Genomic DNA, 21102 nt, shown 5'->3' with positions numbered 1-21102 from the left:
AGAAATGACCATTTAGAACCTAATGCATTCAAGAGCATCTTTGGAAAAAAAAGATCCTGGGATTTGCCTACGGTTGAAAGCAGGGCTTTCCCGGAACTCAGCTTCCTCCCTCTCGACTCTTGATCCTTTTCCCTTACTTTTTCTTTTCTTTTTTATTAAACTTTTATTTAATGAATATAAATTTCCAATTTCCCTTACTTTTTCGTCTGCTTTCCAGCGTTCAGTGAGCCTGCGGAGCCTCTAAGCCTAACTGCTACTGCAGGTGATGGCTTCAGCCATGAGCACTTTGCAATGGAGGCCAGTTTACAACGAGCATCACCACGCATCTAGTTTCCCCTCCCTAGTTGCTCGTGGGCAGCTACTTTGTTGATTTTAGAAGACAAAGGACAAGCATCGGGCAAAGTTTCCATTCCCCTCTGGCGGACAAACTCACCTCTATCGCGCACTGCAAGAACCATCTCCTGAGAACTAAGACAGAGCGCAGGCCCGTAGATCAGGTGATGGAGAGGGGTGGAGCTCATTTCTACAAAGTAGCACGACCTGCAAATGCCCGGGGGGCGAGGGAGCCGGCTGATCTCCCACAGCTGCCCTGGGTCCCGCCGGGATAAGGAGAGGAGCCGGCCTAGGGTGCCTAGGGTGCGTTCCCCACCAGGGCTAACAAGAAAACCAGGCTCACCTGGAACCGGCTCTACTCAGGGAGCCCGACAGCCACATCATGCCTTAATCTGAATTTTATACGTTTCTCCTGGGCACAGTGTTGTTGGTTTTTTTTTGTTTTTTTTTTTTCTTTTTGACAGGCAGAGTGGATAGTGAGAGAGAGACAGAGAGGAAGGTCTTCCTTTTTGCCGTTGGTTCACCCTCCAATGGCCGCTGCGGCCGGCGCATCTCGCTGATCCGAAGCCAGGAGCCAGGTGCTTCTCCTGGTCTCCCATGCGGATGCAGGGTCCAAGGACTTGGGCCATCCTCCTCTGCCTTCCCGGGCCATAGCAGAGAGCTGGCCTGGAAGAGGGGCAACCGGGATAGAATCCAGTGCCCCGACCGGGACTAGAACCCGTTGTGCCGGCACCGCAAGGCAGAGGATTAGCTTGTTAAGCCACGGCGCCAGCTTGCTGTTTGGGTTTTTAAACAGGAATGATTTTGGTTGTGTCTTGTATGCTCACTACCATTGCTGGCTGCAGAGGCTGTGTAGGGGAGAGTGGACAGTGAGCTCCACGCGAAGTCAGGTCAGGAGAGTTCTGGGCGGGCTGAGAAGGAGGTGGGGCAGGAGAGGCGCTTTGCACAGTGCTTTGGGTGCATGGGGGCTTGGGCCGAGCCGTGCAGTGGTGGGAGGGGAGTGGAAGTATGCCGACGGGGTGAGCAGAGGATGGAATGGGGAGAGGCAGTGAAACCGAGGTCAGTTTGGACAGGCAGGAGTCAGCCTTGAATGCCCGCTCTACGATGCCTTTCTCGGCCAAGGAGGCTCAGCTGGGACTGAGGCATCACACACAGAGCAACACAAAACCAGCAGAAAAGGAAGCCAGCATCCAGGTTGTGAGCGCACAGCCTGATGCAGCCCAGGTGCAGCCCTGCGTCCTCGGGCTGGCAGGTGGAGGTCGCGGTGGGCTGCTCTGGCCAGGCCATCGGTGCCCCGTACAGATGCTGCCCTCCCCCCACCCAATTTGCTATCCTTGCTTCCAGCTCACTTCCCCACTGCTTTCCATCCAGGGTATTCTAAAAATCTAGATGTCTTCCATCTACTGGTTCACTCCCCAGATGGCTGCAATGGCCAGGGCTGTGCCAACCGGAAGCCAGGAGCTTCACCTGGGTCTTCCACATGGATGTAGGGGCCCAAGCAGTTGGGCCATCTTCCACTGCTTTTAAAAAAATTTTTTTTTTCATTTATTTTGACAGGTAGAGTTATAGACGGTGAGAGGCAAAGACAGAGAGAAAGGTCTTCCTTCTATTGGTTGTCTCCCCAGATGGCTCAACAACCAGCGCTGCGCCCATCCGAAGACAGGAGCCAGGAGCTTCCTCCCGGTCTCCCATGCGGATGCAGGGGCCCAAGGACCTGGGCCATCCTCCACTGCCCTTGTAGGCCATAGCAGAGAGCTGGACTGAAGAGAAGCAGCCGGGACTCGAACTGGTGCTCATAAGGGACACCTATGCTGCACACGGAGGGTTAACCTACTGCACCACAGTGCTGGCCCCAGCCACTGCTTTCCCAGGCACATTATCAGGGAGCTGGATCAGAAGTGGAGCAGCCAGGGCACGAACCAGCACACATACGGGATGCCAACACTGCAGGCTGTGGCTTTACACACTACGCCACAGAGCCAGCCCTTACAAATCTACTTCCATAGTATCTAGACTTATGTAAAATCTAGATACTCATTTCTGTCACCAGGGGAGACACAAGAGGAGTGCAGTAGTTAAGAGTCGGGGACTTGGGTTCAAAAAACCTGAGTTCAAAGGAAAGCAGCTATCCCAGCAGTTAACACATCCGAGGGCCTGGGTTCAAGGCCCAGCTCCGGGTCCTGACACCAGCTCCCTGTCAATGCAGACCTGCGACATAGCAGTGATGGCCCAGGCAACTGGGTTTTTGCCACCTCCTTAGGAGACCCGGATTGTGTTCCCAGCATCACCTGTTGCAAGCATTTGGCGACTGAAACATCAGATAGGAGTGTTCTCTCATGCAGTCTCCCCCCTCCCCCCGCCAATTTTAAAAGAACCTGAGTTCAAATCCCAGACAGAGTAGGCAGCTCTGTGCCTCAGTTATTCAGCTGTGAGATTGCATCAACGTCATGCAGCAGCCTCCTGGGTTGGCTCCAGGGATTAAATGAGACCAGGCACAAAGAGTCCTCAGAGCGTGCTGGCCCATGGGAGCCCTTAGTAAGTAAGGTGTTGTGATCTACCTTCTGAGAGACTCCAATCTAGGGAGACATTATGTGTGCTCTGAACGTACCAAACTGTGCCTAGAAAGAAGTGACCAATTAAGCCATTCTTCTCCTTAGACGTGCTCTGTTCAGTTCCCCAAGAAATGAGCTATTTTAACACCCATGCTTGTGACCTGCCTATCAATCCACAGATACTGAAACTAGCAACAGCCACAGAGATTCCCCTCTTAGTCATAAAGAAGCCAGCAGCAGAGCCAGAAATAACATTCAAATGCTGAATCCACTAGACCCTATCGCCTGTCTGACAAAGTATGCTCTTCCCTCGTGCTCCTCTGGAGTGTGTCCTGCCTGGTGTTTCTCAGAGCAGGTGGGATGACCTGAGCACGCCCCAGCAGAGCTGCACTGAACTGATCCACATGTTAATGCATTATTAACACTGTCCTCACGAAGGTTCCCATAGAACCCTACCATAATGGGCTCTGTTCACTGGGAGCCAACAAGGGAAAGGCCCTGGACAGCAGGTGCTGGTGAATCCCCTACCTGCTCTCTACCAAAATGTAGCTAACACAGGAGGGGGGGTGGGGGGAAGGAGACCAAGTGCAGAACTTTACAGAAATAAACCCAATTCAAGGGTTCCTGTTTGCCTCTAGTGGAGACAGAGTTGGGAAGAGCATAGTTGTTTATTGGCCAAGTCATATCCCCTTAGGATGCAGTGACAAGAGCCCTGATACTGCTGGACCTGGAAGAAGCTGGGTGGTCCTGAGTAGCAGTCCTCCAGGGGAGGCCTGTCCCAGTCTTCAAAATAGCAATTCATGTCATACGTCAGAAGGTCTACTTACATAACTTAGGAGGGTACTTCCAAAAACTCACACAAGGGGCCAGTGGTGTGGCCCAGTGAGTTAACTCTGCACCTGTGGTGACTGTCAGTCCCAGCTGCTGCCCTTCCAGTCCAGTTCCCCGTTAATGGGCTGAGAAAGCAGCAGAAGATGACCCCACTGTTTGGGCCCTTGTCACCCACACGGGAGACCTGGATGGGGTTCCTGGCTCCTGGCTCTAGCCTGGCTAAACCCCAGCTATTGTAGCCATTTGGGGAATAAACCAGCAGATGGAAGATATTCTCTCTGCCTCTCTCTCTCTCTCTCTCTCTCTCTCTGTCTCTCTCTCTTTGCCTTTCAAATGAATAAAAAGAAATCTTTAAAAGTAAATGTTCACAGAAATTGGAATTGTAAGATGTTTTGTTCTGGTGCAAAAAATTTAAAATCCATCCGTTTTTCATAATATACATGTTTTATGAGTTTTTTGAGGCCCCTTGTATGTTTTGTTCTCTCTAGTGGAATCTTCAGTGTAGTCAAACCATCCAGTCAGTAGCTTTAAATATCTGTTGGATCAGAGCCGGCGCTGTGGCATAGTGGGTTAAGCATCTGCCTGCGGCACCAGCATCCCATATGGGCACCAGTTCAAGTCCCAACTGCCCCACTTCCAATCTCTTCCTGATAATGGCCTGAGAAAGCAGTATAAGATGACCAAAGTGCTTGGGCCCCTGCACCAGTGTGGGAGACCCAGAAGAAGCTCCTGGCTCCTGGCTTCAGATCAGCCCAGCTCCAGCCATTGAAGCCATTTGGGGAGTGAACCAGCAGATGGAAGATCTCTCTCTCTCTCTCTCTCTCTCTCTTTGTGTCTCTCCCTGTCTCTGTCTGTAAGTCTGCCTCTGAAGTAAATAAAGGAATCTTAAAAAAAAAATCTGTTTGATCCAAGACTACTATGCAGTTGATCCAGAGGAATCACTGTGTCTAGCCATGTATCAATGGGATGGAGAAGGCACTATTGGGAGAGGCACTGTTGGGAGAGGCTCTATTGCGAGGGGCACTGTTGGAAGAAAGAAAAAGAAAGAAAATTCAGGTGGTGGCATCCTCCTCCACATTTTTTTTCTCCAAAACGCATCCTATAGAAAATATACTATTGCTTATCTATACTCTTTAGTGTCTTTCAAATTAAATTTTAATTAGTAAGGACAGTCTTCAGGAGGCCAATTTGCATAAAAATTCTGTTCAAGAAAGAAAGCAGTTGTAAATTTTAGTCATCTTTGGGTTCTCTTCCAAAAACAATTCCCAAAAGTGAGTACAGGCAGGCCTCCTCTCTGTGAGTTCCACCTCCATGGATTAATTCAACCAGGGGTGGAAAATAGTTGGGAAAAAAAATTGCACCTGTATTAAGCAAGCATAGACCTTCTTGTCATTCGGTAAGCAATACAATGCGTCAACTATTTCCATAGCATGCCCATTTACTGGATATTATAAGTAGTCTAGAGGTGATGCTACCTTTTGGGAGAAATGGATTGAGTTCCAGGCTGCTGGCTTCAGCTTGGCACAGCCCTGGTTAGTGCAGCCATTTGGGAAGTAAACCAGTAGGTGGAAAATTCCCATTCTCTCTCTAAATGCCTTTCCAATACATAAACAAATCTTTAAAAAATATTATTCTGAGGGCAGTGTAGTAGCTAGCAAGATAAGCCTCCACCTCTAACAGGGTGCTGGTTCAAGACCCGGCTGCTCCACTTCCAATGCAGCTCCCTGCTAATGGACCTGGGAAAGCAGCAGAGGATGGCCCAAGTGCTTGGGCCCCTGCACTCACATGGGAGACCCGGAGGAAGCTGTGGACAGTAGAGTAAGCAGTCTCACAGTCCCCGAGACTGCCCTCTGCTGGTGGCACCAGTCTAGCCCCATTGCCCTCTGATTTCCCCGCTGACTTGGCTCAGTAGGGGCAGCAGCGGTACATGGATGGACAAGAGGAGGAAAAGCCAGGGGTGTAGGCTGTCCCCGCTCCCACCCTGCCAGGCCACTCTTGCTTCTCCTCAGTGCCTGGCAGCTGTCCTCTCCTAAAGAAATGGCCCAGTTTGTAAGTCCTCCCTCACTCTGATTGCTATGGCAGCGTGGTGACCGTAAGGGCTTCTTAAAGCCACAAAGGTAGCACCATGGAGTGCCCCCTACCACTTGTTTCCCTTGAATCCTCAACACGTATGTGAATTAAACTCTCTTCTGCCTTCCTTGCAAAAAAAAAAGTGCTCTTTGTTTGCTAAAGGACCTTCTCTCTCTCCCTCTCTCTTTCTTCCTCTCTCACTCTTGCTCACACACACCAGATTCCTTTAGTTGTCGTGTAAATTTCTGTAGCTCAACTTATTCATCATCTACTGAACACAAAGGGTATAACACCTTCCTTAAATTTTTAACATTTTGGGGCACGTATTTGATGCAGCAGATAAGCTAACTTGGGGTGCCCAGGTTCTGTATCAGCGTTCCTGGGCTTGGGTTCTGTCTCCATTCATGATTGCAGCTTCCTGCTGCTGTACACCCGGGGAAGCAGCAAATGATGGCTAGGGCACTTAAGTCCCCGACACCATGTGGGAGACCTGGGTGGAGTTCCCAGCCCCTGACTTCAGCCTGTTCTGGCCCCAGATGCTGCAGGCATTTGGGAATGAACCAGTAAAAGATGGCCGCAGTGTTTGGGCCTCTGCCACCTGTGTGATAGGCCCAGATGGATTTCCTGACCCTTGGTTTCAGTCTGGCCCAGCCCTGGCTGTTGCAGCCATTTGGGGAGTGAACCAACAGATGGAAGATTCTCTCTCTCTCTCTCTCTCTCTCTGTCTCTCTCTCTCTCTGCCTTTCAAATAAAATGAAAATAAATAAAAATGCAACATTAAGCATTTTAACATTTTGTTTTCATGTTAAAGACATATACCTTTCTTTCTGGTTGAGGATGCACAGCTAATTCAAATAAAGAGATTTGATTTAAAAAAAAAGCACTCCATGAACTTTTACTTCCAAATTCTCATCACTGCTGCCCAGCTGGTTTCCATAGAGGGTGTTGTCCAGGACAGTCTCCCCTGCCCCTGGGGGCCTGCTGGCTCCCACAGCCTCGTGACTACAGTGCGCCCATCTCTGCCAGCGTGGCAGGGGAAATGTGGAAAGGTGGTCTTCCTCCTCCCAGGCTGCATTTTCCTCACTGTGGATATAGATGTCTGTGGTTACACCATTCGTATTTGTGTTTTCACGTCTAGATTCCAGTTGTTTGTCATCTTTGGCCAGTTCTCACTAAAATTTGATTTTATCAATTTAGGCAAGCACTGTATAACATTAAATTCAGGATTTTTCAAGATGTATTTAATTTATTTGAAAGGTAGAGCATCGGGGGGGGGAGAAGGAAAGGGAGAGAGGGAGAGGGAGAGTGAGAAGGAGAGGGGGAGAGGGAGATGGAGAGGGAGAGAGGGAGAGGGGGAGGGGGAGGAGGAGGGGGAGAGAGAGAGAGAATCTTCCATCTGCTGATTCACTCCCCAAATGGCGCAACAGCCAGGGCTGGGCCAGGCTGACACCAAGGGTCAGCAAATCCATTTGGGTCTGTCACTCAGGCGGCAGGGGCCCAGCACTGGGGCCATCTTTTTCTGCTTTCCCAAGCACATTAGCAGGATCGCTGGATCAGAAGTGGAGCAGTCGGGGCTCCACACGGTGCTCCAACCTGGGATGCCAGCGTGTCAAGCAGCAGCTGAACACACTGTGCCACACACTGGCCTGGATTTCAGTTTTTAAATGTATATTACAACTGCATTTTTACAACACATCACGTGTGAAGTTTGTGTTTCCTACGGTGTTTATAGCCGCTGATTTTTTGTTAACATAGTCCGAATTCAATTTTTTTCGTGGCTTCTGAGTTCACACTGGACTCAGAAAATCCTTTTCCACATGGCCCTCTATAAATTGCTACAATTTTTATGTTTCAGTTAAAAGTTTTTAAAATATTTATTTATTTTTATTTGAAAGGCTGAGTCAGAGAGAGAGAGAGAGAGAGAGCGCCTTCATCTGTTGGTTCACTCCCCAAATGGCTGCAACAGCCAGGGCTGGACCAGGCTGAAACCGGGAGCCAAGAACTCCATCTGGGTCATTCACAGGGGTGGCAGGGGCCCAAGCACTGGGGCCATCTTCTGCTGCTATTGCAGGTGCATTAGCAGGGAGTCTCATCAGAAGTGGAGCGGCCAGGACTCAAACCAGTGCTCACCTGGGATGCTGAGGCCATGGGTGGCATTTCAACCTGCTGTGCCACACTACCAGCCCCTCAGTCAAACATCTTTGTTTACGTCACAGCAGATAGGGAGCAGGAGGGAATGCGTGTGTCATAAGGATGAACATTAGGTAATGTTTAATGAATTTCATCCAAAACCTTCGCTTTCCGGAGAGAAAAGAACAAAGGAAAGTCACTATGACTCTCAAATCATGGAAACATTTTCTCGTGTTTTTTCTAGAGCTTTTGTGATTTAATGCATTCAGGACTTATTCTCATGGGTAGGGAAATAGGACTCCCCCTTCACTGTATTTCAGAGGACTACACAGTTTGCTCTAGGGATTTACCCTACAGATGACCTTGTACATCTCCATAAAACTGTGTGTAAAAATACTTAAAACTTGCTTAACAGGCCTCAAAGCAGCTCAGTTACAAATCTAAGAGGAAAAGGCTCTATACATTTTAATATGGGATCCCAAAATGTAAGTTATAAATCAGTATGAAAGAGCAATGCTTATGACTTTTATACCTAAATAAAAAAAAATACAAACACATAAAAAACACACATGCACAAAAATACAGAAGACACTGGAGACAGTGAGAATTTAGGAGGCAAAACTAGAAGATTTGGCAACGTGGGTAGAAGATTTAAGTATTTTTATATACTTTTTAATACTATATTTTTGTGTAACATCACATCACCTATTTAAATGAAAAAAGAAAAATAATAGGTTTTTAAAACCAAGTTAGTTGCTCTAGTGGGTGGCTGAGTATCCCATACTGTGGATGTGTAAGGTAAGGTTATCTGGAGCTACTGAAACCTTCCCTCTAGTTCAGCCTAACCACTTTTATATGTGCAAAAATGTGGATCCATAGCACCCTCTGCTGGTGACTAACTGAAATTCAATGACTCCGCTAAAATTCATCATACCCTCAATTTTGTGATTGCTACTGTGCTCAGATAATGCATCATTAGAATGCTCATCTTTTGTATCTTAATTTTGAAATGTCACTGCAGGAATTTTCTACAGTTATAGAAACCACACGTTTTTGGTAGCAGCTCACAATTGTAGCATTTTAACAACTGTCTGGATATGGGACTCCATTTTTGATGATTCAAGATAACATAACAAATTTCAGAGCCCAGTGTTGTGGCATAGCAGGTAAAGCTGCCACCTGCAATGCCAGCATCCCATGAGGGCACTGGTTCAAGTCTCAGCTGCTCCACTTCCAATTCAGCTCCTTGCTAATGTGTTCAGTAAAGCAGAGGAGGATGGCCCAAGTCCTTGAGCCCCTGTACCCTCCTAGGAGACCCAGGAGAAGTTCCTGGCTCCTGGCTTTACTTTGGTCCAGTTTTGTCCTTTATGGCCATTGGGGGCTCTCTTTCCCTCTTTCTAACTCTGCCTTTCAAATAAATAAAACCTTAAAATAATAATAACTGTTGAACGATAGCTATCAGAAATGTATAGAGGGGCTGGCGCTGTGACACAGCGGGTTAAAGCCCTGGCCTGAAGCACCGGCATCCCATGTGGGCGCCGGTTCTAGTCTCAGCTGCTCCACTTCTGATCCAGCTCTCTGCTATGGCCTGGGAAAGCAGTGGAGGATGGCCCAAGTCTTTGGGCCCTGCACCCACGAGGGGAACCTGGAGGAAGCTCCTGGCTCCTGGCTTATCAGCCCAGCTCTGGCCATTGTGGCCATCTGGAGAGTGAACCAGTGGATGGAAGACCTCTCTCTGTCTCTACCACTCTCTGTAATTATTTCAAATAAATATAATAATAATAATAAAGAAATATATAGAATAGTAAGCACCTTGTGTGTTCTTGCCTTCTTAGGCCGTATAGTTTCCTCGTGTTCATCAACATTAAATTTCACCCTCAATAAATACTGAGTGCTTTCTGTGCTCATTCCAGTGCTAGGGATACACAGTGAACAAAATAGACAAACTTTGTGCTTCATAAACCCACTTGCTAAAGGGGACACAGAAAATTAACAGAACTGGCCAAAAAAAAAAAAAATCTAGTTTGTTACAGACTGAAGCTAAAGAAAGAGAGAGAAAAATAAAGTGAAGATTGAGTTTGGAGGGAGGGTGGCAACTGCAGGTGAGGCAGCCAAGAAAGGCTTTGCCAGGGCCCGGTGTGAACACTCCTCAGAGGACGCCTGAGCAAACGCATCGAGGCAGAAGGGAGAGTGGGTGCAGGGAAATTGAGAGAGAGAGAGCAACGCCTGACCGTTCCAGACACAGCAAGGAGTGAAGGAGTGCATGAGAGAGCAGTAAGAGGTGAGGTCGTACCATTAACAGGGGACAGAAACGCAGGCGGTGCCTTCGGATCGGAGAAGGATGGTGGCTTTTCCCCTGAGTGAAGTGGGAAGCCACGGAAGGCTTTCAGCAGAGCAGAGATGTGCTCCGAATGAGTCAATAAACTGAACAGAGCCAGAGACTGATACAGGGAGACAGGCTGGACATTTACAGTCATCCCAGGGGAGCAATGATGGCAGGAAGGCAGAGCTAGATGACAGCTAGCTAGCTAGATAATAGATGGATAGGTGGTAGATAGGCATATAAAAGGTGAATGATAGGTAGGGAGCCATAGACAGATAGATAGATAGATAGATACATAGATACATAGATAGATACATAGATAGATAGATAGATAGATAGGACTGGTAGGTAGGTAGGTGGGTAGATGGACCCTTAGATAAGACAGGAGGCGCTTGCAGATCACAGGTGAGGTATGGAAGTAATAAAAGAAGAACAATTTCAGGATTTTGGCCTGAGCAACTGGAGACTACAACTGTTACTGGGAGAGAAGGTGTTGGAGGGAGGGAGGATACCAGATGAGTTTCACAACACCGAGCTTGAGGGACAGGCACCAGGTCTGAGCAAGGCCAAAGCTAGGGGCCAGAGCACAGACCAGATCTCTTCACTTGGGTGGCAGAGACCCAGGTACTTCAGCCATCAGGGTCTGCAGCCTGCATTGGCAGAAGGCTGGAGTCGGGAAACAGAGGTGGATATAAAACACAGGAACTCTGATACGGGCTACTTTGTTTTAGTTGGGAGAAACAATCGCACGCTTACCTGCTTAAAGGAATAATCTAATCAGGATGAAACTATTGAGGATGAGGAGAGAGTTGAGAATGCCAGGACCTGTCTTGAATTTGTGGCAGAGGATAGCCCCTTGGGCACAGGTGGAGCGCTTTGACCTAGCAATCAGCAGAGATGGGCCATGCCCAGGAACAGGGGAAAGCACAGAGAGTGGGCACAGATGCAGGAGGGGGCTGTAGGGGAGAGAGTGGTGAATGGTTTGCCCTGATTGCTTCCATATCTCAGCTAAACCACAGGGAGGATGTGTGGGAAGTTTGCGGAAGAGAAGAAAGTGTGAAATAGTCTGGGAGAGGAATGGTTAGGAAACCACAGCAGGACTGCTGGGCAGCATGAAAATCTGTGGCCCCCAGGGATGAGGGTCAGGGTGAGGGGATGGATGATCCTGGCACTGGGGCAAAGGGAATCTCCCCTTCCCCTCTGAGGGTTCCAGGCTTTATCTGCTGAAATCCATTGGCAATAGATTATCCAAAGAAAATACACACAAGTTTATTGACTTGCATGGATTACCCAAAAAGATTTAGAAATGTATGTATTCTTTTTCAGAGAGGAGAGGGAAATGCCGTTGTGGGAAACTAAGAGAGAGAGCAAATACTTTTTAGGAGAAATGAGTGGGCTGTAGAATGGACGATGGCTTATGGGAGTTTTCTGGCTCTAAGTGTGGTGTTGGACCTTCAGTCTCTTCCTCTCTGCGCTGTTTAATTTTCCTAGGCAGCTGAGACTTCAGTAGAGGACTGAAGGCAACTGGATTCCTTGTTTACAGATCCAGCCTGTAGATGCTGAAGGGAACTTTGGAGAAAGTCCCTGCCCATTGGGTAGGAGAGAACAAGGGAAGCTCAGGGCAGGGCAGGGGGGAAGCAGACTGTTGGTTCTGGGGCAGGTCCTTAAGCCTTCCAATTTCTTTTAATTCAAAGCACTCAGCCTAGAGTGGGAGTTCGGTCAAGCGGTTAAACAACCAATTGGGATAACTGTATCTCACGTGAGCACCTGCTTCAAGTCCCATCTCTGTTCATGTTTCCAGCTTCCTGCTAATGTGAACCATGGGAGGCAGCAACTTGGGTCCCTGCAACCCACATGGAGACCCCAGTTGAGCTCCTGGCTCCTGGTTTTGACTAAGTCCAACCCTGGCTATTGTAAGACAGGAACCAGTCGATTCGAGCTCATTCTCGTTCTTTCTCTCTCTCAACTGAAATAAAGAAATAATTCCAAAACCAACATGTTCAGCATATTGAATGCCACACCTCAGGGTGCCATCTGCAGAGCCTCACTACAAGTCAGGTTGAAGAATGGTGGGACAGCAGGAGGAGGAAGGTGGCAGTCAAAGTGGGATACAGGATCTGGGATCCAACGGGGCTGCAAGCTATCGGTAACAAGGTCAGGAACATGGCCATGGAATGAGCGGCTGTGTGTGATGTACTCCCATCACCCTGTGAGCCCAGTTTATGTTCTCTCTCCCAGAGGAGGCCGCACATGGCATCGAGTGACTGTGCTATTTGATTTAGCTCCCCTTTCTATAAATCTGTACTTTTGAAAATAATCCTTTGAGTGGTTTGTGTTTCCATACTCTACACTAGAACACCAAACAGAACACATACAAGTGTTGTTGAAATGGAAGAGCTATTTCATTCCTTCCAAATGTGCAATCATAAATACTTGAACTAGAGGCTGGCGCCGTGGCTCACTAGGCTAATCCTCTGCCTGCGGCGCCGGCACCCCGGGTTCTAGTCCCAGTTGGGGTATTGGATTCTGTCCTAGTTGCTCCTCTTCCAGGCCAGCTCTCTGCTGTGGCCTGGGAGGGCAGTGGAGGATGGCCCAAGTGCTTGGGCCCTGCACCCCATGGGAGACCAGGAGAAGCATCTGGCTCCTGGCTTCGGATCAGCGCAGTGCGCCGGCCGCAGCGGCCATTGGGGGGTGAACCAACGGCAAAGGAAGACCTTTCTCTCTGTCTCTCTCTCTCTCACTGTCCACTCTGCCTGTCAAAAAATAAACAAATAAATAAATGAAAATTTTAAAAAATATATTTGAACTAGACCCTGGTTTAGTTTGCAAGTCAAGCATCCTTTTATTCTTCCCATCTGGCAGGTAAAATTCCTGTGACACAAATACTACCTTTACTTTCCTGCTTTTATGATAAACAAAATGGAGTCCCCTATTCACCATGACTTCCCTCCCCATTAAGGTACTCACAAAATACACAGTACACAGAGCTATATTATCGACCCGGCATCCCGGGTGAAGTCCAGGCACACTCTACACACCCAAGTCAATGAGTCTGCTCTGTTACTGGTATGGGAGACAGGAAGTTTCTCAGAGAAGAATTTCTAGTCCTAAATATCAGGCTGTGGCAATCAGCAGCCAGGTAAGACCTTGTCCCATTAGTAGGATGATCCTAGCACCATGATATATATTAGCCTCGTGTAGGCTATAAGAGAGAGATATCAGTATGTCTGTCTGCATTCAAATACTTTCCTCAATTTGCTCATCCACTGTCTGCAACATGTTAGTGGAACAGCTGAGTGGGGCTTGGCTGACCTTCAATGAGGCATTTTTATCAGAAAAAATCAAAGGGTGCTGGGGTGTGTTTTGTTTTGTTTTTCCCTCTGATCAGCTCTGACAGCACCAAGGGTAAAGATGAAAATGTCTTCATGTCATCTAGGGGGGTAGAAGTAGGGGGAAGCGGAGACCCCAGGTGCCTGCTTCCTTCTCACTCCTAAAAGCCAGATGTTTGAGTGCCTGGAGGGCATTAGTAGAAAGGAAGATAAAGGAAAAAAAATAATCTATGGTTTTCATTACTCGTTTGTAGAAAACTATAGCGATTTATTTATTTTGGATTAATCGGTTGGTGAACCTATTTCTGCTGAGTGAGTCAGCTGGAGGGAGAAATGCTAAAACAGACAACACTGCAAAAGAGCCCTGGTGGTCTCGTGCATTATGTCTGTCACTGGGCCCCTGCCTTGCTGGAAAAGTGCCACCCCTCCCCCAACCCCCACCCCCAATTACAGATGTCCCCACAGTCCACTGGTTGCTTTAGGTGGGGAGCCTGAGCAATTTAATTCACACAGATTACACTTACAAACTCAAGTTCAGTCTTAGAGAGCTTGGTCAGCTTTTCCTCTCTGTTCATGCCCCCTTCCACCTTTGCCCAGGATAGCCTTACTGCCAAACTTAGTTCACTCCAACTGCTGTCAGGGACCACAGAGGGGCTGCACCACAGAGGTGAGATGCAGGGGCTGTGGTCTGGACACAAGTTTGGATGTCGCGTGTCCCCCAGAGGTCTATGTGTTAAAGATTTGGTCCCTGAAGTCTTATGTCACTGGTGCTGAGAGGATGTGAACTTAATCCAGTTATGATGTTGGGAGGTGGGGCTTTTAGAAGGTGATTTTGTTAGGTCACCAGAGTGGTGCCCTTGATAACGAAATCAGAATGAGTTTAGAAGAAACCATGTGGGCCAGCACCGTGGCTCACTTGGTTAATCCTCCACCTGTGGCACCGACATCCCATACGGGTGCCGAGTTCTAGTCCCAGTTGCTCCTCTTCCAGTCCAGCTCTCTGCTGTGGTCCAGGAAGGCAGTGGAAGATGGACCAGGTGCTTGGGCCCCTGCGACCACATGGGAGACCAGGAGGAAGCACCTGGCTCCTGGCTTCGGATTGACGCAACGCCAGCTGTAGCAGGGAGGAGGAGGAGGAGAAACCATGTGAACATAGACAGGCACTATGTGCTCCCTCTTGCCAGAGAATGCTCTGTGCCACCTCGGAACTCTACTAGCAGGAGAGCCTTCATTAGAGACCAAACCTCTGACTGATCTTGGACTGTGAACCTCCAAAACTGTAGACTGAAACATGCCTCCTCTCTTTACAAAGTTAGTTGCCGCCAGTGTTATGGAGCTGATGAACACAGCAAGGATTCCATTTCAATATTGCCTGCATTTCCCTCTAAACTCTCCATGTGGACTGGTGACTGTGTAGAGGAAATACGTACGCAACCAGAGACAAAGAAAGAAAAGCGGACCCCTCCTCCCAAAAAAACCTTGAAAAGTGGCTGCTTGCAATTAACTAGTGAAGCAGCTGCCCACTGTTACCTTGTCTAGGGAGGGAAGATGTCCTAAGTCCTGCTCCTGTCAACTCCAGTAGGCTGCAATTTAAACCCACCAATGCTGAAGTGTGACACTGAAAAACCTATGAATATTGTAAGAATCTTGGGATTGTTGCTCAATTCTCAGGAGATGATTCTAGCTGAGCCTGCTGGTGTAATAAGCTGCTTGATCCTCCACTGTGTCTGGTGCCTGTTTGAATGCAGAGAGTTTTCCCACCCCAGGTTTCTGTAACAACGGAACTTCTTTAGAGCAGTTTTCTTGACCTGTCAAATGGCAATAATGACCGAATGAAGTGCGGATTGAGTGGCTTGTTGTGTATAACAAACCTGCAGGCTTTGACTATGTTACAGTGTCTGAAGGTCAGGAATCCGGATCAGCTTAGCCAGTGCCTCTGCTTCCAGGATCGCTGACGTTGTCACTGGGCCCCACCCCCTCCACACCGGCCTCCCTGTGGGGTGGCCTCATGGTTTGGCAGCTGGCTTCCCCCAGGATGAGAAACTCAAGAGGAGACAGGAAGAGAGAAAGCATACAAGAATAGCAGCTGTCCTTGTAAGTCTAATTTTGGAAATGACATCTCATCACCAGTGCCATAGGCTCCTCACTCTGATCAGCTCAGCAAACGCAGAAGAAATTGTTACAGGAAGGCAGGGATCTCCAAGGGCAGCCGATTAAGGACATGGATTAAGGACAGACTTAGGGACGCTCCCTAAATTGTGCTGCCTACAGAGAATATTTTCTATACATGAGGGCTAGTGCCTTTTTTTTTTTTTTTTTTTTTTTTTTTTAGAATTTTCATTCATTCATTTGAAATGCAGAAGGAAAGAAAAAGAGCCAGACAGCAAGAGAGAGAGAGAGAGCTCTCCATCTGATGGTTCACTTCCCCCAAACCTGCAACAGCCACATTAGGGCGTAAGTCTGCAGCAGGGAACTCCATCTGGGACCCCAAGTGGGTGGCAAGGACCCAAGTACTTGAGCCATCACTTGCCCCCTCCCAGAGTGCACACTGGCGGGAAGCTGGAATCAACAACCTAGGTTCTCTGTTGTGGGATGGAGCGTCCCAAGCAGCATGTTAACCGCTACACCAAACACCTGGCCTCCTTTTCCAAAGTGCATTTATTTTTACTTTTAAAAACATTTTAGACCTTTAACTGTTTGTTTATTTATTTGAGAGGCTGAGGGAGACAGACCAACAGAGAGTGCTATGATGAAAACTCACCTACAAATGCCCATAAAAACCAGGTTGGGCAAGGCCAACCCCAGGAACTGGGCACTCAGTCCAGGTCTCCTGCATGGGTGGCAGGCACCCAACTCCTTGAGCCATCACTTGCTGCCCCTGGAATCTGCATTCACAGGAAGTGGGAATTGGGAACAGAACTGGCACTTAAGCCCAGGCTTGAGGCTCCAGTGTAAGGTGTGGGTCTCCCAAGCAGCATTTTAACCACTCTGCTCAGTGCTCACCCTGAGAGCTAGTTTCTAATGTCTACCTTCTTAATAAACATACACATACTAGTTTTGCCAACAGAAAGCCATTTTTGACATCCAGTGTGCTGATTAGCCAAGGCCTGGTTCCCTGGGAGATAGGATAACAGCGGATCTTGCAGGAGGTACCTGCAGAGCCTGGAGTGTCCTACACAGTGTTAGGTGACTTGGGGCTGGGACAGCTGGTCACCCTGGACTAACAGCTTACACTGACTGACATGGGCATAGCATTGTGCCAAGTACAAACTTCACAACAAACTCTTCTAAGATTTTCTCTAAGTCCTACCAATGCTATGCAAACCTTATCTCTGTTTTGGAACATACAGTTATAATTAAAGAAAACAGCAAAAAGAATATGGTACAACTTCCATATCTTTCTAACTTTGATGAATCTCAGAATGAGAAACCCAGACAAGCAGAATGTCTGTGTTGAATCCCACTGCAAGGTCAATCATGGTTGAGAAAATTTTCTGTTGGTTTAATAAAGCTCTCTGGCCTCTCAAACGGCTGCGGCAGCATTTCTGCCTCGGAGGTTAGGGGTGCTGATCCTCCATCCACAATCAAATACAGCAGAGGAAAGGGGCACTACAAACAGAGAAAAACCACAGAGTACCAAAACAACCTTTATGTTTAAAACCGGAAGTTATATGTCAATAAAATACTAAATGATGGGCAAAGGTGTAATAACCTGGACGTAGAAAGACACGAAGTCCCGGAAGAAGTCCGAGAGAGCAATCACATTTTTACCAATAAAACGTGGCTGAGGACCTCTCTATGCCTAGTTGAGAAGTCAAAAAGCTAAAGGGGTAGATGAGGTTGGAGAAGTTTGTCGTGACTGAGAAAACTGGAGGCGCTGGAGGTCTGGTATGGAGGATAACGTTTCAATTAAGATTTCGTAGATATAGCAGTCTGGGACATGGCAAGCTCTAATTCATTATGTGCAATCACATCTCAGTTCCCCTGGTAGAGGTTAAAATGTAGATTTTGGTGGTCTCACCCCCGAACCTCCCTTATTAATATTCTTCATTCAGTAGATCTGGGATAAGACCTGGGGTTTAGCATCCTAACCCAGGGTATGGCTATGGAAATGAGTGATTTAAGAAGACAATGATGGGGTGCCAGTGCTATGGCATAGCGGGTAAAGCTGCCGCCTGCAGTGCCAGCCTCCCATATGGGCACTGGTTCGAGTTCTGGCTGCTCCACTTCTGATCCAGCTCTCTGCTATGGCCTGGGAAAGCAGTGGAGGATGGCCCAAGTCCTTGAACCCTGCACTTGCATGGGAGACCTGGAAGAAGCTCCTGGCTCCTGGCTTTCGATAGGCCCAGCTCCGGCCGTTGTGCTAAAGTAGAGGATTCAGGCAGTGGTGATTTGGTGAGCAGTATTTTATGCTACAAAAAAAAATCACACAGAATAATTTCAAAAACACAAATTAGGGTTCAGGTTAAAGGAAATAGTAATAACCAGTATTTATTGTTCATTTACTATGTTCTATGCATTTTTCTAATTACTTTATACATATAAAATCTTTCAATTCTTTTGCAAACCTCATGGCTTATTGTCCATATTTTACAGGAAAAGAAAATAAGAATAACACAGGTAAAAGTACCAAGACATCACATAGATACAAGTTAAGAGCCCAATGTCCCTGGGGCCAGTGTTGTGGAATAGTGGCACTGTGGCCTAGCAAGTAGTACAGCGGGTACAGCTACCGACTGTGGCGCCAGCATCCCATATAGGTGATGGTTCGAGTCCCATCTGCTCCACTTCTGGTCCAGCTCTCTGCTAATGGCTTGTGAAAAGCAGTGGATGATGGCCCTAGTCCTTGGACCCCTGCACCCACTTGGGAGACCAGGAAAAAATTCCTGGCTCCTGGCTTCAGTCTAGACCAGCCCCAGCCATTGTGGTCATCTGGGAAGTGAACCAGGAAGTGGAAGATATCTCTCTCTTTCTCTTTCTCTCTCTGCTTCTCTGTCTGTCTCTGTAACTTTGCCTTTCAAATAAATAAAATAAATCTTTACTCAACAAAATGGGTCAATAGCCAACTGAGAGGCAGTAACTCAAGATAAGAATTCTAATGAGTGTGAAGAACAAAAGATCATTTTGAGAAATAATAGTTTATAGAGATAATAAACGATCACTCTGGAAGAGAATAAATGAAAGGTATGACCCAGCTGACTGACTATTGTTTGGGTTATCAGTTAAATAGTGTTGTTATAAAGAAAGAAAAATTTTTTTAAAGATTCATTTATTTATTTATTTGTAAGTCAGAGTTACACAGAGAGGAGAGGCAGAGAGGGAGAGAGAGGTCTTCCATTCGATGGTTCACTCCCCAATTGGCCACAATGGCTGGAGCTGTGCTGAGCCGAAGCCAGGAGCCAGGAGCTTCTTCCTGGTCTCCCATGTGGGTGCAGGGTCCCAAGCACTTGGGCCATCTTCTACTGCTTTCCCGGGCCATAGGAAGGAGCTGGACAGGAAGTGGAGCAGCCAGGTCTTGAACCGGCGCCCATATGGGATGCTGGCGCTTCAGGCCAGGGCACAGCGCCGGCCGCAAGAAAGAAAATTAATAAAGAGTCTACCAAGCATGTGGTTGATGACATTCTACAGAGAAAGAAGGAAAGGGACACACAGAAAGATTTTCGAGTGACTGTAAGTTAATTACACATATGATAAAAATCTACAGAGTTGCAGATGCCCTGGGGTCCAACATGGAGAATACACATTAAGCCAGATGATGAGAAAGGAGCTCTTGGAGCTGATGGCACTTAAGTATGGTGCTACAGGAAGCAAGGAATGCCTTCAGTGGTAGTAATAAAATACATGAGCAAAACAAGAAAGAGATGTAATTAGGTGATACAGCACAAGTTTCGAAACATTGACAATCCCAGGGATAGCCAGAAGACTCAGTGACGTCAGCAGCAGCCTGCACTCTTTCAGTCTGCCTTGCTGTTCTTGGTACACAGGTTTTGATCCTTGGTTTGTCTCTCATGATTGCACGCTGACTGTTGGCAGCTCCCTAAAACATGGATCTGTAAACAACACTTAAAACAAGAAAGGAGGGGCCGGCTTTATGATACACACAGGGCGTTATGACACCAGCATCCAACATCAAAGAGAGGCTTGAATCTCAGCTGCTCTATCTCCAGTTCAGCTAATGCGTGTGGGAAGGCAGTGGAAGATGGCCCAAGTACATGGCTCCTGCCACCCATGTGGGAGACCCAGATGGAGTTTCAGGCTCCTGGCTTCAGTCTGGCCCAGTCCTGGCTGTTGTGGCCATCCAGGTTGCAAACCACAGGATGGAAGCAAGCGCTCTCTCCATCTCTCTCTCTCTCTCACTTTCTCTCTCTGTCTCACCCACACACCCTCACGTTCTGCCTTTCAAAGAAAGAAATCTTTAAGAAAGAAAAATGTTTAAAGGCCAAGCAAGAAATGGAGGAAAAAGAAACAAAGAAGAGAAGAATGGCTGCCCAGGACTGGGGGAGGGGGAAGATGAGAACCTGTCCATCCACAGCGATAAACTTTCAGTCATTCAAGAGGAATTGGTTCTAATCTTGGCATCTGCCCAGCTCTGCTGTTTCAAGTCGGCTGAAGAGGTGGTCAGGGAAGGAGGGACCTCCTTCCAGGCTGCTTGCCACCATTGCTTCTCCTATCAGACAACAAAGCAGCCTGGATAACAGGAACAGTGTCTTCCTCCCCAGCTGTGGCACAGCAGTTGTACAGAAACACCACTGTGGGAAACGACCTTCAGGAGACACCAGGTCTCACCAGATCACCCCTAACTTGCTCTTCCAGTCCCACTTCAGTTTGATGAGGCTATAGATGCATCTCTGGCTCAGACAGTGGGAATGGAGTCAATTTCAGAAGATTCCTAAATACATAAGGATTCTGCCAGACTGGGTAGACTTTTGCATTCAATCATGTTGAAATCAGAGAGGTGACGGGATTTATTAAAGTGGGTAAAATGAATGTTGCAGCCTGTGATGGCAAAAATACTGGCTCCAATGTTACAGAATGAACAGGGGGAAAATTCTGCTATTATTCATCACCTTATGAAGGGAAGCATAGACTTAAAAATTGATCTTAGCATTGTAAAAATGACTATACTATGCTACACTAACAGAATTCCAGCAGAAAGAAACTTGTAACTCCATTGCCTCTTACATTATATTTATTAAAAAAAAAAAAACACTTATTTGAAAGGCAGAGTTACAGAGAGAGACAGAGAGAAATCTTTCACCTGCTGATTCACTGCCCAAATGACTGCACCAGACAAAGCCAGGAGTCTAGAATTCCATCCAGGTCTCCCACATGGGTGGCAGAGGTCCAAGAACCTCAGCCATTTTATGCTGCTTTCCCAGGTACATTATCAGAGAACTGGATGAGAAGTGGAGCAGCCAGCACAGGAACCAATATGGCGGCACAGGTGGTGGCTTAACCCACTGCACAATGCCAGCCCCCATTATCTTTATTATACAGCATGGAAAAACATAACTTTTTAAAATGACAAACCAAA

At 47.5% G+C, this 21102-nt stretch overlaps 1 pseudogene; it reads left to right on the top strand.

Moving 5' to 3' along the window:
* Positions 1-1437: 1437 nt before the first annotated feature.
* On the top strand, positions 1438-20604 carry LOC133762209 (transcription initiation factor IIA subunit 2-like; annotated as a pseudogene).
* The last annotated feature ends 498 nt before the right edge of the window (positions 20605-21102 follow it).

The sequence above is a fragment of the Lepus europaeus genome, chromosome 6 (assembly GCF_033115175.1).
Source record: "Lepus europaeus isolate LE1 chromosome 6, mLepTim1.pri, whole genome shotgun sequence".
NCBI lineage: Eukaryota > Metazoa > Chordata > Mammalia > Lagomorpha > Leporidae > Lepus > Lepus europaeus.
This window is presented reverse-complemented; position numbering and strand designations above follow the sequence as displayed.